The sequence below is a fragment of the Neoarius graeffei genome, chromosome 22, assembly GCF_027579695.1.
Source record: "Neoarius graeffei isolate fNeoGra1 chromosome 22, fNeoGra1.pri, whole genome shotgun sequence".
NCBI classification, from domain to species: Eukaryota; Metazoa; Chordata; class Actinopteri; order Siluriformes; family Ariidae; genus Neoarius; species Neoarius graeffei.
The window spans coordinates 13724334-13737680 of record NC_083590.1 but is presented as its reverse complement, the minus strand read 5'-3'; the positions used below and the strand labels follow the sequence as shown (position 1 = coordinate 13737680).

Genomic DNA, 13347 nt, shown 5'->3' with positions numbered 1-13347 from the left:
GCGCGTTTTTGTAAACACTGAACCGACATTAACCTTCTTCTTAGTTGACATTAACATTTAGCTAAATCATTATCTGGACTGGTCTTATGGGTCAATCCAGTAAGATTTCAACTTTAACATTCACCAGCTTTCTTCAAATACTCGTCCGGGCAAACTCCTCACAGTGGGGTTGAAAATACAGGACTCCAGATACGTTGAGTTTTGAAAAGCGCTTCACCCCCTCTGACAGAAACATAATGTTCAGTTATCTTTGCTAATCATGATTATTGCACTGCACAATGTTGAAAAGTATTACAAACAACTTATTTGGTTCTAGTAATGAGACACTGTTTATACAAAACACGAAATAATAATTAATCACTATTAAACAGTTTATATTCAAACAAAATCCGGGCTTACAGTGTAATGGGATTGATGGTTCCATATAAAAACCCATCAGAACACGAAATACAGGACATTTCACCTGATTAGTTGAACCAGTTGTAAAATGTTTCCCTACAGGTGAATATCTTCCTTTTGCTGCTGGCTCCATCTTAAGGCTCTCACAAATAACATCATGACTTTACTCTGCTCTAACATTACAAACTCTACAATAGATTTAAATACAGAAATGAGCAACAATCCCTGTGAAAAACGCCCAGAAACAGATTGTGCCACAATAGTTGTTTTTATACAAAGAAATGAGACCAAAGTGCCGTTTAAATACAGATTTATTATATTTAGTTGATCTTACATCCAGTTTTATAGTTGGAGAATAAGAAATGTCAGTGTCAGTTTAGAGCGCGCCAGTTTACACCACTGAGCTCTATGTAAAAGTCTGGAGAGCTGATAGGCTCGTCAGAGTGAAGCCATCTGGCCGCCATCTTACCACTCACATCACGAAGTGGAACGGTCATTTAGACTACTGGAAGCTACACAAAACTGAACAAGTTATTTATGTAGTTGGTGAGAAAAATTACAAGAAAAATGCCTGCATGTGCAACAGTGAACTGTACAAAGTATCAGGTCAAAGGTTTTGGACGGGCATTTCACTTGAGTATTGATATTGTGTGATCATTTTTACGTGTGTGCGCAGTGCATGGACCTCTTATAGCATTTTATGATGGTTTGCAAGAGGAAAAGAAAAAAATAGCAGAAAATCTGTCTCATTGTCTTGTCTGATTTTATTGAAAATCTGACCTTAATATCTGGGATGAACACTGTGACTGGGTCAGATTTTCGATGGAAATGTCCCAGACTAGATCAAAGCCAAAATCAAGATGTGTTTGTTTGATATTGAATGTAGCTCAAGCTCAACGGCCCCAAATTCAAAAAGAAAAATTAAAGGGGAAGAAAGGGCAATATATAGAGTAAATATAACAATAAAACACACATTGACGAACCTTATTCAAGACTTAGAAAAGTTTTTTGTACTAAGGTTGGAAAGTTATAGTGTTTTGAAAGTAGCTCGAGCAAACTATTTCCACAGTTTGAACAGCCCACCATGATATTAATTTTATCTAATCAGAATGCACGTTCATTTTCTCTGTGTAACACTCATGACGTATGTATGTGCCCGGTTGTGTTGGCTCATTGAGGTTGGGAATAGCACGTGTGAATCAGAAAGTAGGATGAATTGTAAGTGATCGGCTACACAATGCCACAGTGTGTTGCTTTCGGGTGTAATAACAGAACCGATGGAAAGCATAACGATCCTCCAGACGTGTCTTTTCACTCGTTTCTGCTGAAAAACACCCGACGCCATGATTACATGCTTCTCTCCTAGTGCAGTGGGTAGGGCTGACGTCACGGTCTTTTAAAAATGGTGACTCTTGTGCGGTTTAGCGTACCGACTATTATATTTACAATTACCAAGATATTTCGTTGTTTTCTAGTACATAAATTTGATAGAATACTTAAGAATACGTTACTTTGTCACATCAGCAACCGTATATATTGCCCTTTCTTCCCCTTCAATGGAGTAAATTAGCCTCAGGAGCCTAAATGAAAGAAGGACCATAGCCTTATGCAGAAATGGCAGTGAGGGATGTAAATAAAAGGAGAGATGTCATTGTTCTAGTTTGGTCAGTAGTTATTTTCATTTACCGAAGGCTAAGCACAACTGACAATGTAGATCATCTACACGTCACACACATTTCCACAAATTGACAAAATGGGCATGATTGTCTGTTTTAACGACATGATTCTAGTTTAAATTGAGTGCAAGTCAATCAGAGTTGGTCATATTTTTCGGTCAATGACTGATTTCCCAGATGGCGGCCAATATATGATTTACTGTACAAAGAAAAACTGAGATATCTGTAAAAATAATAATAGCAATAAAAAAGCTGATCAAAAAATTATCAGAGACTGGAAAATAAAGAAAACAATAACAGTGAAGGGGAGCGGAATAAAGATATGTAAGGAATGTGGGTAAAGTGGAGAAAATAAGAGGAAGTAATGAAAGGGGAAAAAGTCAGGAGATACTTTTCTTGGGGCAAATTTGATCGGATAAGAAAAGTTTAACACTAACAAAATACACGCGATGTGAGTGGTAAGATGGCGGCCAGATGGCGTCACTCGTGTCTACAGCGCGGATTGGACAATGAGCTCTCCGGATATTTTACACAGAGCTCAGTGGCGAGGCCTCGTTCGTCATCGGTCACGTGGTTGTATGCAACTTAAGCCACGATTCGAAGCGGGGATTCATTTGGCATATCCGGTGGTGTAGTGGTTAGCGCTGTCATCACCTCACAGCAAGAAAGTCCGGGTTCGAGCCCCGTGGCCAGCGAGGGCCTTTCTGTGTGGAGTTTGCATGTTCTCCCTGTGGGTTTCCCCCACAGTTCAAAGACATGCAGGTTAGGTTATATATATAGGATTCATTTGGCACATGATTCGAAGACTCGGTTTCGTCTGACCATCACGAAATAATTTGAAAGAGTCGATTCATTCCCTGAACGACACATCATCGGAGTGAGTCTGTTTTCCGGAAGTGAAAGTGTTTCTCTTTCAGCCTCGACGCCATTTTCTTGCTGTTGGGAGAAAATAATAATAAAAACTCCAACTCCAGGCAGAACCGGTGAGTTAATATTCTGAAATGCGTAGCAGGAAATGACTGGGGGGCATCAAGCACTTCCTTGAAAGTAATTTATAGTGCCCTAATCCGACCAGTGTTGGATTATGGATGTATAGCATATAATTCATTAGCCAATACTTCCTTGTTAGATCTAAACAAGATACAAGCCAAAGACCTCTCCAGTCCCAGCACTTCAGGTGGAAGTAAGGGAGATGCCACTGGACCTCAGGCGACTGAAATGATCAGTATCATACTGGCTAAACCTACAGGGTCATGAAGACAATCACCCAACCAAACAGGTACTAAGGGAATGCTGGGAGTATGGTCGACCCGTACGCAGTTTTGGGTGGGATGGTAATCAGCAGGCAGATCAATTGGGGATCAGTGACATTCCTCTTTGCAAAACAATTACAAGGTCAATCATTCCCCCTTGGTTATTTTACTTCCCTATTGTAAATTTGAAAACTAAGGAGATTGCAAACCAGAATGTACAGTAGTATTTAGAAGGAATGTGTGATGACACGACACAGATGCTTCTAAAGACGAAACTGGTAAGACAGGAGCAGCAGTATTCATCCCCAGCTACAATATAAGTATTGGGAAAAGGATGTCAGATCACTTGTCAATTTTTTCAGCAGAAATGATGCCTACAGAGAGATTTCACTCAGTGCGTTTACATGCACATAGAGAAAATCGAATTTCTGCCATTGCTCGTCTGAAATCGAAGTTCTAAATGGCATGTAAACACCTTAGCTCGGCTGAAATTGAACCGAACTTGATTTCTCGTAATCGAGCTACATGACCTAGATTATGCGATTTTTGCCGAGCTACTTAGTGCATGTAAACCCTATCGAGCTACGTAGTCGAGCTACTTACTTCAGCACTGCCCCTTCTGGGAGTGACGAGTGACGAGACCACAAGCGGGAAACACAACAGCCTCGGTCGGAAAAAAAAAAAAAGCAGCCTCGGTCGGCATGACACTTCACCTTAGCCGCCCACTTTATTAGGAACACTTCTGTTCGTACATACAAACTACAAACACACTTCTTAGAGTTTATTTTATTTTTAAAAGGGACAGTGTACAAATTAAACATTATCCTTGTGGTAAGGACAGATGTCCGTACCAGGTTATAGCAATACATGCTAATTTCCACCTGTAGTCCCTTTGTTTATACTCTTGAATAGCTCTTCATGATGACAACCGGAAGTGTACCAACACAATGGGGCGTGTAGCGCCACCTGTGGCTCGGGTGCACAATGCACCTCACTCAATAGCTCGATTTCACAGTATGCATGGAGGATTGGATTTCTCTGGCACCCCTGCTGGGACCCTTTGCTCGATTACCGACAGCAGCTCGATTTGGATGTGCATGTAAACGTACTGACTGACGTCACCCGAAACCGGAAGTAAACAGACCCTGCGCCATATTGGAAGACCAACAAACTCGTGATTAGGAGGAAATAACGGCAGCGGTATGTGAACCCACGAGAATAAAGTGGAGTGGCAAACGACTTAAACAAACAAATCTGAGCTGTTTTATTTATGATTTATTGGCCCAACAGTAGACTTGAAAGAAACCTGTGTGAGACTTGGCAAAAAACTGTGGGTATAATGGATAAGTCTGTGCATGATCTGTAATGTGACGGTCCGTCTCCTTCCCCCTCTCTCCTGCGCTGAGTTGCGCTCAGTGTCAGAGCCTAATTAAGCGCAGCTGACGTGCAATTGACACTCAGCGGAACTCATGTTTTTGTGTTAAACAGCAGTCCTCACTTACTAGCAAGCAGAGCAGACACAGACACGCATACACACACACATTCACAGATTACGGTATTACATTGAGCAAGTGAACCAAAAGTAAACCCTTGGAACGTAAAAACCACAACTTGCACTTGGAATCCCGCTGTCGCCTATGGCTTACTGCCGCGATCGAATGCTGCTGGCCTGTGCAACCTCTTCCTTGACGAGTGGATCTATTGTCACCAGACCTGGATGGATCCAGAATCAAAGAGTCTGAAGAGTTGTGAGTTAAGAAAACTAGCTGAGCCCATTTATTTGTTCATCTGCTCTGATTTCTGTCCCTCCAAACATCAACGATAACTAAACCCTGCCGTTGATTCATCAGATTCAACACCTACAAGTCCATAAGCATCCGATATACCAACACACTACACGCACTACACTACTACCTTCTTTTCTTATTTTGGGGAACGTGAACTGAACTGAATTGACTTTTGCTTCCGATGGAACCTTTTGTTCCGGAGTTTTGAGTTGTGTGCATTGTGCTTCGTTTAGAGAAGATAATTTTATGTTGGATGCTTCTTTATTGGATACTTTTGTTATTGAGCTTTTTGAATGAAACTAACTGAACATAAGGAACTGCGTTTGGATTTTTCCTTCACAAGATCACGACACTGATTTTTTTTCTGACGGTGTTTGGTTAAATATTATTTCATTAATTTTAACTTGCAGTTCCAAAACCAAACACCGTTACAGAAATGGCGCCCAACGTGGGGCCTGGCTTGTGATGTTATCTTTCCAGGCCCTAGAACTGACTGAGAAATAATTGGCTGCTTATTTACCTGCTTTTTGAGAATAACTGCTGCATTGAGTTTAATATGGAGTGACATTAGCACAAAAATTGGAAATATTTGCTGTGTTTTTTGAACCATTTATAGTGTGATTTGCACTTCTTGCTGTGACTTTGATGGACATTATTGCTGCGTTGTGCTTTGCTTGTTGGACTGATCAGTTGCCGTGCTGACTTGAATTGAACTCTTTGTAGTGCTGTGTTGGACTTTGAAAGACTATAAAGAAAAAAAAACACACACTGTTGGTTTGACATTGCATTGAATTTACTGTGTGAATCACATTGAGACACATTGAACTGAGAGTGACTTTTTTTCTTTCCATTGCTGCCGTGTCTTCCATCACTGCCATGTTTTTCAATTTGCTGCTGTGATATCCATTGCTGCTGTGTTTTCTGCTGCTGACCTGCATTGAACATTGTACATATTTATTGCCAACATTGTTATACATTTTGTGTGTGCATTATCATGTTTTTTTTCCCCACTGAGTCACCCACCAACATCATACTCAACCCTCCTGACATTGCTACACCTGTCACCTCTCAACACATAACAGTCCCTACATTTTCCCTTCTCAAACAAACAATCGCTGAAATGTCTGTGTCTCACTTGATCACTTCTTCAGTAACCTCACCTCAACCCGGTAATGTCCCTGTGTACTCCCATGCTGAAGAGGGAGCTATAACACAAACCACATTTACAACATCCAACATGTCCATGGCAAGTCCAATATCTGAGGCAGACTTTCCCCTGCAATTGGACCTTCCCAGAACACTCCCCACACCAGGACAGGAGTTTGGACATTTGGCAGAACGTGCCCATGATGGATGGGAAAACCTGAATCAATATATGAGGCAACATCAGAAGGACTTGAAAGATATGGGAAGAACAATACAAAGACACAGATTTCATATGGAGTCAAAATTGGAAGCACATACTACACAAACGCAAGATCACTTTGTTCACCTCACAGCTGCTGTACTGGCCTCAAGGGAAACAATGGAGAAGGAGCTTGATTCTATTGTAAAGGCTATGAGGAAAATTGCCACAGATGAATGTGAGAAAATCAGAGTTACCACATCTGCTGAGCTCACTTTTAATCTAGAATAACTGCAGATTGAGCTCCAAAATGACTTTAAATCATCACAATCTGTCATAGCAGATATGCAGACAAGGATGGTGACTCAAGGAGACCAACTGACTGAGTGTATGTCTTTAGTAAAAACCTTGACGGCTAAAGTTGACACTCTTTGTGATAAAGTGGACACTACCTTCAGAGACACCAGGAGGGCGATAGGGGAATTGCAAAGCAGGACTCCTCCTGACTCTCAGCCTTCCCCTCTACTAGTCAGACATTCATCTTCCCCACATACTACTCCTCACTCTGCTCCCGTGGTAGCTCCTAGCATGCAATCAAGAATAGACCACATCAAACTGATGAAAGTTTTCCCTACATATGGAAGACCAGGAGATGATCCTGATCCTGTCCTTTACCTGTCCAAGTGCCAAGATTTCATTGCTTTGCATCCTCTGACTGATGGTGACATTCTTGCCACCTTTCGCACCATTTTACATGGCACGGCCAGAGATTGGTGGGAAATCACCCGCACCAAAGTTGCCACATGGGAAGAGTTTAAATCCTCCTTCTTGTCTGCTTTCCTTGCAGAAGATTACCAGGATGAACTAGCAGAGAGAGTACCAGTGGCGTGCGGTGAGCCCTATGGCAGGGTAGGCAGTGACACATGCTGTGCACTTTTTCATGCTGTGATTAGATAGATAGATAGATAGATAGATAGATAGATAGATAGTAGGCCTATACTCAAAATAATGATGGAAAAAAATCAAAGCAAATCAAATCGTTATTTTCAAAGACAGCCGCTAGATGGCGCTATGGTAATGAGCCACTATCTGTTCAACACCTTTCACAAAAGAACTAAGATGTCAGATTATGCATCTTCAGACGCTCATCTTTCTCCGCAAATGCGTTTAACAACTTCACATAATTCCCCCTGTTAGCTGAATCAGTGGTTTCATCCCTCCCCCTAAATGCTAGCTCCTGCCTGGCAAGGTAGCAAGTGGCACAAATCAAATCCTTTAGTATCTCACGGTTTTCGCGAACTTTTGTATTATGCACGGAAATTTGCAGTCGACTGGCCTTGTCCAAAGCTAAATTTATTGGAGTCCCCTTCCCAAATGTTTTCAATGCTATTTGATTTTGGATGTGTACATTTGATCTTTCATGTTTGGCCAATGCAGTGGGCAGGTTGTTTAAATCAGTGTAGCCGGCACATACCCACACATTGTCACGCTGTTTGGAGAACAGCAGACAGGGGAAGCAGAACAGACACTTGCTAACTTCACACCCGCAAAGCCACTCTTTTCTGTTGTACCATTCCGGCTGGAATGTACGTACAATTTATTGCCCCTTTCGCTGATGGAAATCGTTAAGAGGGGGTGTTGGCCTACCTCGATTGATTGTAAGCAACTTCTGCTGGTAATCAAGTTTGTTGAAACACTTTGTGTGCAATTGTAGACATATTCACCTGTGAAGTTTTCGCTAACGTGCTCAAAATACAGTGTGTGGGGCAGTAGGCACTTCATGTGCAATGTAACAATTTTTCATTTTGACCGCTGTGATTGGCTCGCATATTCCCGCTGCGGCAAAAGCTGAGCTTTTGCTCCCCATAGACTGTCTATGTGATACATAATACGCATGCGCAACCCCCCTATATTGGCAGCATTGAAGTCAAGACAGGCAGACCCAAAGGGAGCCTACCCTGGTCTTCGAAATGCGAGCGGAGGATTGCGCGTTCCCGCGACAACCTGCCAAAGCCTGGGTGCTTTGCGTCGTGCGATAACTTGGGTTTTTGATCGGTCTTCGGAGACGTAAATGTACTTTTAACAGCTCATTTGTTCCAACTCAATGTTTTGGAGGTGAATGTGAACTCTCAACAATATATTTTTTAAAAACACGTGTTGGTTTTTATTTTAATGAAATTTACCTAAGGTAGGCAGTGCCTACCCTGCCTACCCTGACCGCACATCTGTGGAGAGTACGCACCAAGAAACAACAGGATAAAGAACCAATCAGAGATTTTGCTTATTCTTATAGGGCACTGTGTACTAGATGGAACCCACAACTCACTGACTGACATTGTGAAGCTTATACTGAAAAATATAAAGCCTTACCTTGCCAGCCAACTCTGTGGACGTGTGAATGATGTGGATGAGCTTGTGCGTCTGGGCCACCAATTTGAGAGGGACCATGAGCTGCAGTTGGAACAAGAGCAGGCCATACAAAAGAAAAATAATCAACCACTGAAATTTTCAACCCCTGTGCAGCAGGTGGCGCGACCACCTCTTTTGTGTTGGCGATGCCAAGGTTCTCACAGTCCTGGTTCCTGTCCACGACACAACTCTTCTGTGCCCCCTACTGGCTCACGTCAACAAACTAAACATAAGCCTAATCAGAAACAGGGTGGAACTTCAACTAACATATTATCTGCTATTACGGCTAAGAAGACTCAAAAGGCACTCACCTCCACTCCTGCTGCTGCCACAGATCCACCATTCCCACTTGTTCCACAACAACTAATTGTGCCTATAAACATTGGGTTCTGGTATGGGAAAGCAATTTTAGACACGGGTGCCAGTTACACATTGATTCATGAATACCTCTGGTCAGACTTGCTACATTCCACAGACCTCAAAGCATGGACACAAGGCCCACTGTATTTGGCTAATGGGGAAGCTGCAACACCACTTGGCTGGACTGATCTCAGTATCACTCTGCATGGAACCACAACTGACTTGCCAGTAGCTGTGCTCCCATCTGAAGCACTGGCATACGGTATTGTGTTGGGGCTTGACTTCATTTTCCACAGTCAAATAGAATTAAATGTCACTGACAACTCTTACACCTTCAAGACAAATCCTTCCGTTTTCTTCCACTTCCAGCCCGGTAATGCATCGGTATCTACATGGCAAGAGCTGCACAAGAAGAATGTCAAAGCCCGCTACCCTGATCAACTCTTGCTCCTTAGTTCCATCCCACCACCTCTGTTTTCTTTGGAGCCAGAATGTCTGAATGTACAAGAATACATTGACCAAGCTGTCTCTAATGCTGAAGTACACGATTTTGGGAAACTTCAGTTACGGGAACTTCTGCAAGGCAATCCCCAAGTTTGTACCCACAACGTTGGGAAAACCGAGGTGTTGCAACACCAAATTTACACTATCACAAATATACCAGTCAAACAGAGACCCTACCGGATGTCACCAGTAAAACAGGCCATCGTGAAGGACCACATTCAGGAGATGTTGTCGGCTGGCATCATCGAACCATCTCACTCCGGCTGGTCTTCTCCCGTGGTACTGGTGCCTAAAAAAGATGGAGGGCATAGATTCTGTATTGACTACAGGAAACTTAATGCCTTGACAGAAAATGATGTCTTTCCATTGCCGAACATCTCGGAAATCCTCGAATCTCTGGCAGGCTCAACCATCTTTTCCACCATTGATCTAAATAGCAGCTACTGGCAGGTTGCTATGAGCCCTGACAGCAAAGCAAAGACTGCTTTCATCACAACATCAGGCCTTTACCATTTTAACGTCATGCCTTTCGGCCTTAAGAACGCTTCTGCCACTTTTCAGTGTTTGATGGAGGCTGTCTTGAAAAATCTATGTGGAAAATGCTGTCTAGTATACCTTGATGACATAATTTGTTACTCTGCCTCTGAGTCTCAACATTTTGTCCACCTGCAAGAAGTGTTTAACTGCCTTCGCTGTGCAGGACTGACCCTTAACTTAAAGAAGAGCTGCTTCTGTTTGAAGGAGGTCAAGTTCCTTGGCCATACTGTGAGTGTTGCTGGTGTCACAGCTGATCCGGATAAGGTGTCTGCCATCCTTTCTTACCCGGTCCCACAAAACCTCAAGGATGTTCAACGGTTTCTTGGACTGTCTGGGTGGTACCACCGTTTTGTCAAAGGATTCTCACAGATTGCTGAACCCTTGAACAACCTGAAAAGGAAGGGACAAAGTTTTGTGTGGACGGCAGAATGTCAGCAGTCCTTTGACCACTTAAAAACATGTCTAACATCTCCACCTGTGTTGGGCCACCCAAACCCTGACTTACACTTTGTGGTCTACGCTGATGCAAGTGAGACTGGATTGGGTGCTGTTCTAACCCAGAAGACTACACCTGACTCGGAACAAGTAATTGCTTATGCAAGCAGAACTTTGAGCAAAGCAGAGAAAAACTACTCAGTGACAGAAAAAGAGTGCTTGACAGTACTTTGGGCACTTGAGAGATGGCAATATTATCTTGAGCCAAAGATCTTCACAATTGTCACTGACCATGCTGCTCTGCAATGGGTCCTTTCATCCACCAAGACCTCTAGTCGGCTGCTGCGGTGGGCGCTCAGACTGCAGAAGTTTGACTTTATTGTTGAATACAGGAAGGGAAAACTCAATGTGGTCCCTGACGCCCTGTCCCGCGTTCCGCCTTCTGCTGGTTGTCTAGCCACAGTGCAAACTGAGCCTGACCATTTCCTATTGTCTGCCGATGTTCTCTGGGAAGAACAGCACAAAGATCCAACAGTTACAACAGTCTTCAAAGCATTGGCTGAAGGAGATGAGCAGCATTTGGATAAATTCACTGTCTCTGAGGACAAGGTATACCGGAAAATCTACACAAAAGATGGTAAAATACATCATCGTGTATACATACCTGAGTCACTCATAGATACCTTGTTCCAAGCATACCATGCCAGCCCTCTGAGTGGTCACCTAGGGATCTATAAAACATACAAAAGATTGTATGATGTCGCCTGTTGGCCAGGTATGTGGTCAGACCTAAAAAAAACGTGTTGCCAGCTGCCTGACCTGTCAAACAGTTAAGTCTGACAATAGAAAGCCCTCTGGCAAGCTTCAGCAGATTGAAGTGAAGCGACCAAATGAGATGCTAGGTGTGGACATCATGGGGCCTTTTCCTTGCAGCACTGAGAGGAATGAGTATCTGCTGGTGTTTGTGGACTACTACACCCGGTGGGTGGAACTCTTCCCAATCCGATCAGCCACAGCACAGACTATAGCAAAGCTTTTCCGTAAAGAAATGCTTACTAGATGGGGAGTACCGGATTTCCTGCTGTCAGACAGAGGATCCCAGTTTGTTTCTGCACTATTTCAGGAATTGTGTCAGAACTGGGCAGTCACACCTAAGCTCACCACTGCTTATCATCCACAGACGAACATGACCGAAAGAGTGAATAGGAACCTTAAGGCAATGATTTCGTCTTTTATAGCTGAGAATCATAAAAAGTGGGATCATTGCCTTCCGGAGTTCCGCTTTGCCCTTAATTCCTCGGTCCATGAGACCACTGGCCTCACTCCGGCAGAACTACAGCCCGGAAGAAAACTGCAGAGTCCGATGGATAAAGTACTGTCTGGCACAGATTTGTCCCCAGATGACTCTTGTTATGATGATGTAAATCACCTCAAAGACCTACAACAGAAAATTGAGAAAAGCAGTCAGAAAGCAAAACAAAGACAACTCAGAAATTACAATAAACACAGGAGAGACGTTACTTACAAACCGAAGGATCGAGTCTGGGTTCGAAACCACCCTCAATCTTCTGCAGCACGTCACTTTTCTGCCAAGTTGGCTCCAAGATGGAAGGGACCGTACAGAATTGTCCGGCAGCTAGGATTAAACAAATCCGTTCTACTCATCCAGACGACTTCGCAACGGCGCCGTTGCCAGATCTTTCCACTCTGGAACCCATTCTCAAAAGATTTTGTTTTGGGGCACCCAAAATGCCGGTGCCGTGTGGACGCCAGGCCGAAACGATAAACAATTTTATCAGATTCACCTGAATCCGTTGCCGTGTGGACAGGGCCTAAATAGTGGGTTGTATACAATAGGGAAACGTCATTCTGGGGCCTGTGCACACTGTGGAGAAGTAGAAAAGGTTGAGCATGTTCTTATACACTGTACTCAGTATTCCAGTGAGAGAGAGAGAAAATGGGGAGAACATTAAGAAAATCTGTAACTATAGACAATTTATTAAGTCAGCCATTCACACAATTGGCAGTAACAGCTCTAACACAGTATTTAAAGGACACTCAACTAGCAAATAGAATTTAGTTTTTTTTTTATAATCAGTCTGCAATGACTTGTTTTTGTTTATCCCCATGAAGGGTTTCACGGGAAGATCCTCGTAATTGGTTTACGGGAAGATTTTGTCTGGTTATCCTCATAATTGGTTTACGGGAAGATTTTTGTTTGGTTATCCTCGTAATTGGTTTACGGGAAGATTTTTGTTTGGTTATCCTCTACACAAATTCTAGACAATTTGGCCGGAGTTTCTCTAAGCTCCGGTGAGGTGGGACGAGGGCTGATAGGGCATGTCCGCCCTCTGAGCACCAATACACGTCAAGAAGAGCAAGGATTAACTCAAGCATACATCTCTTAATATTGTTAATGTTCTACTCCGTTTTATTTTACTATTTCAGCTAGAAGGTTAGAATTCTTCTGTGACCTTGTGTCTCACTGTGTACTGTACTGTTGTGATGACACACTGCTCGAGACAAAATATTGATATCTTTTTGAACATTCTATCAGGACGTGACCTGCTCAAGGTCTGACTGCAGGCTCAGTTTTGATTTATTCTCATGCAGGCATTTGCAACGATTAATATCCCTTGAGA

The 13347-nt window shown here is 42.9% G+C and overlaps 1 protein-coding gene across 1 annotated transcript in view; it reads left to right on the top strand.

The window, feature by feature from the left end:
* The first annotated feature begins 2754 nt into the window (after positions 1–2754).
* LOC132870659 (protein NLRC5-like) overlaps positions 2755–13347 on the top strand; it is a 254164-nt gene continuing 243571 nt past the window's right edge. The window contains exons 1-2 of the mRNA XM_060904411.1: positions 2755–3058; positions 3205–3354. The gene's annotated coding sequence lies outside the window, so the exon portion shown is untranslated. The remainder of the gene's footprint in view (positions 3059–3204; positions 3355–13347) is intronic.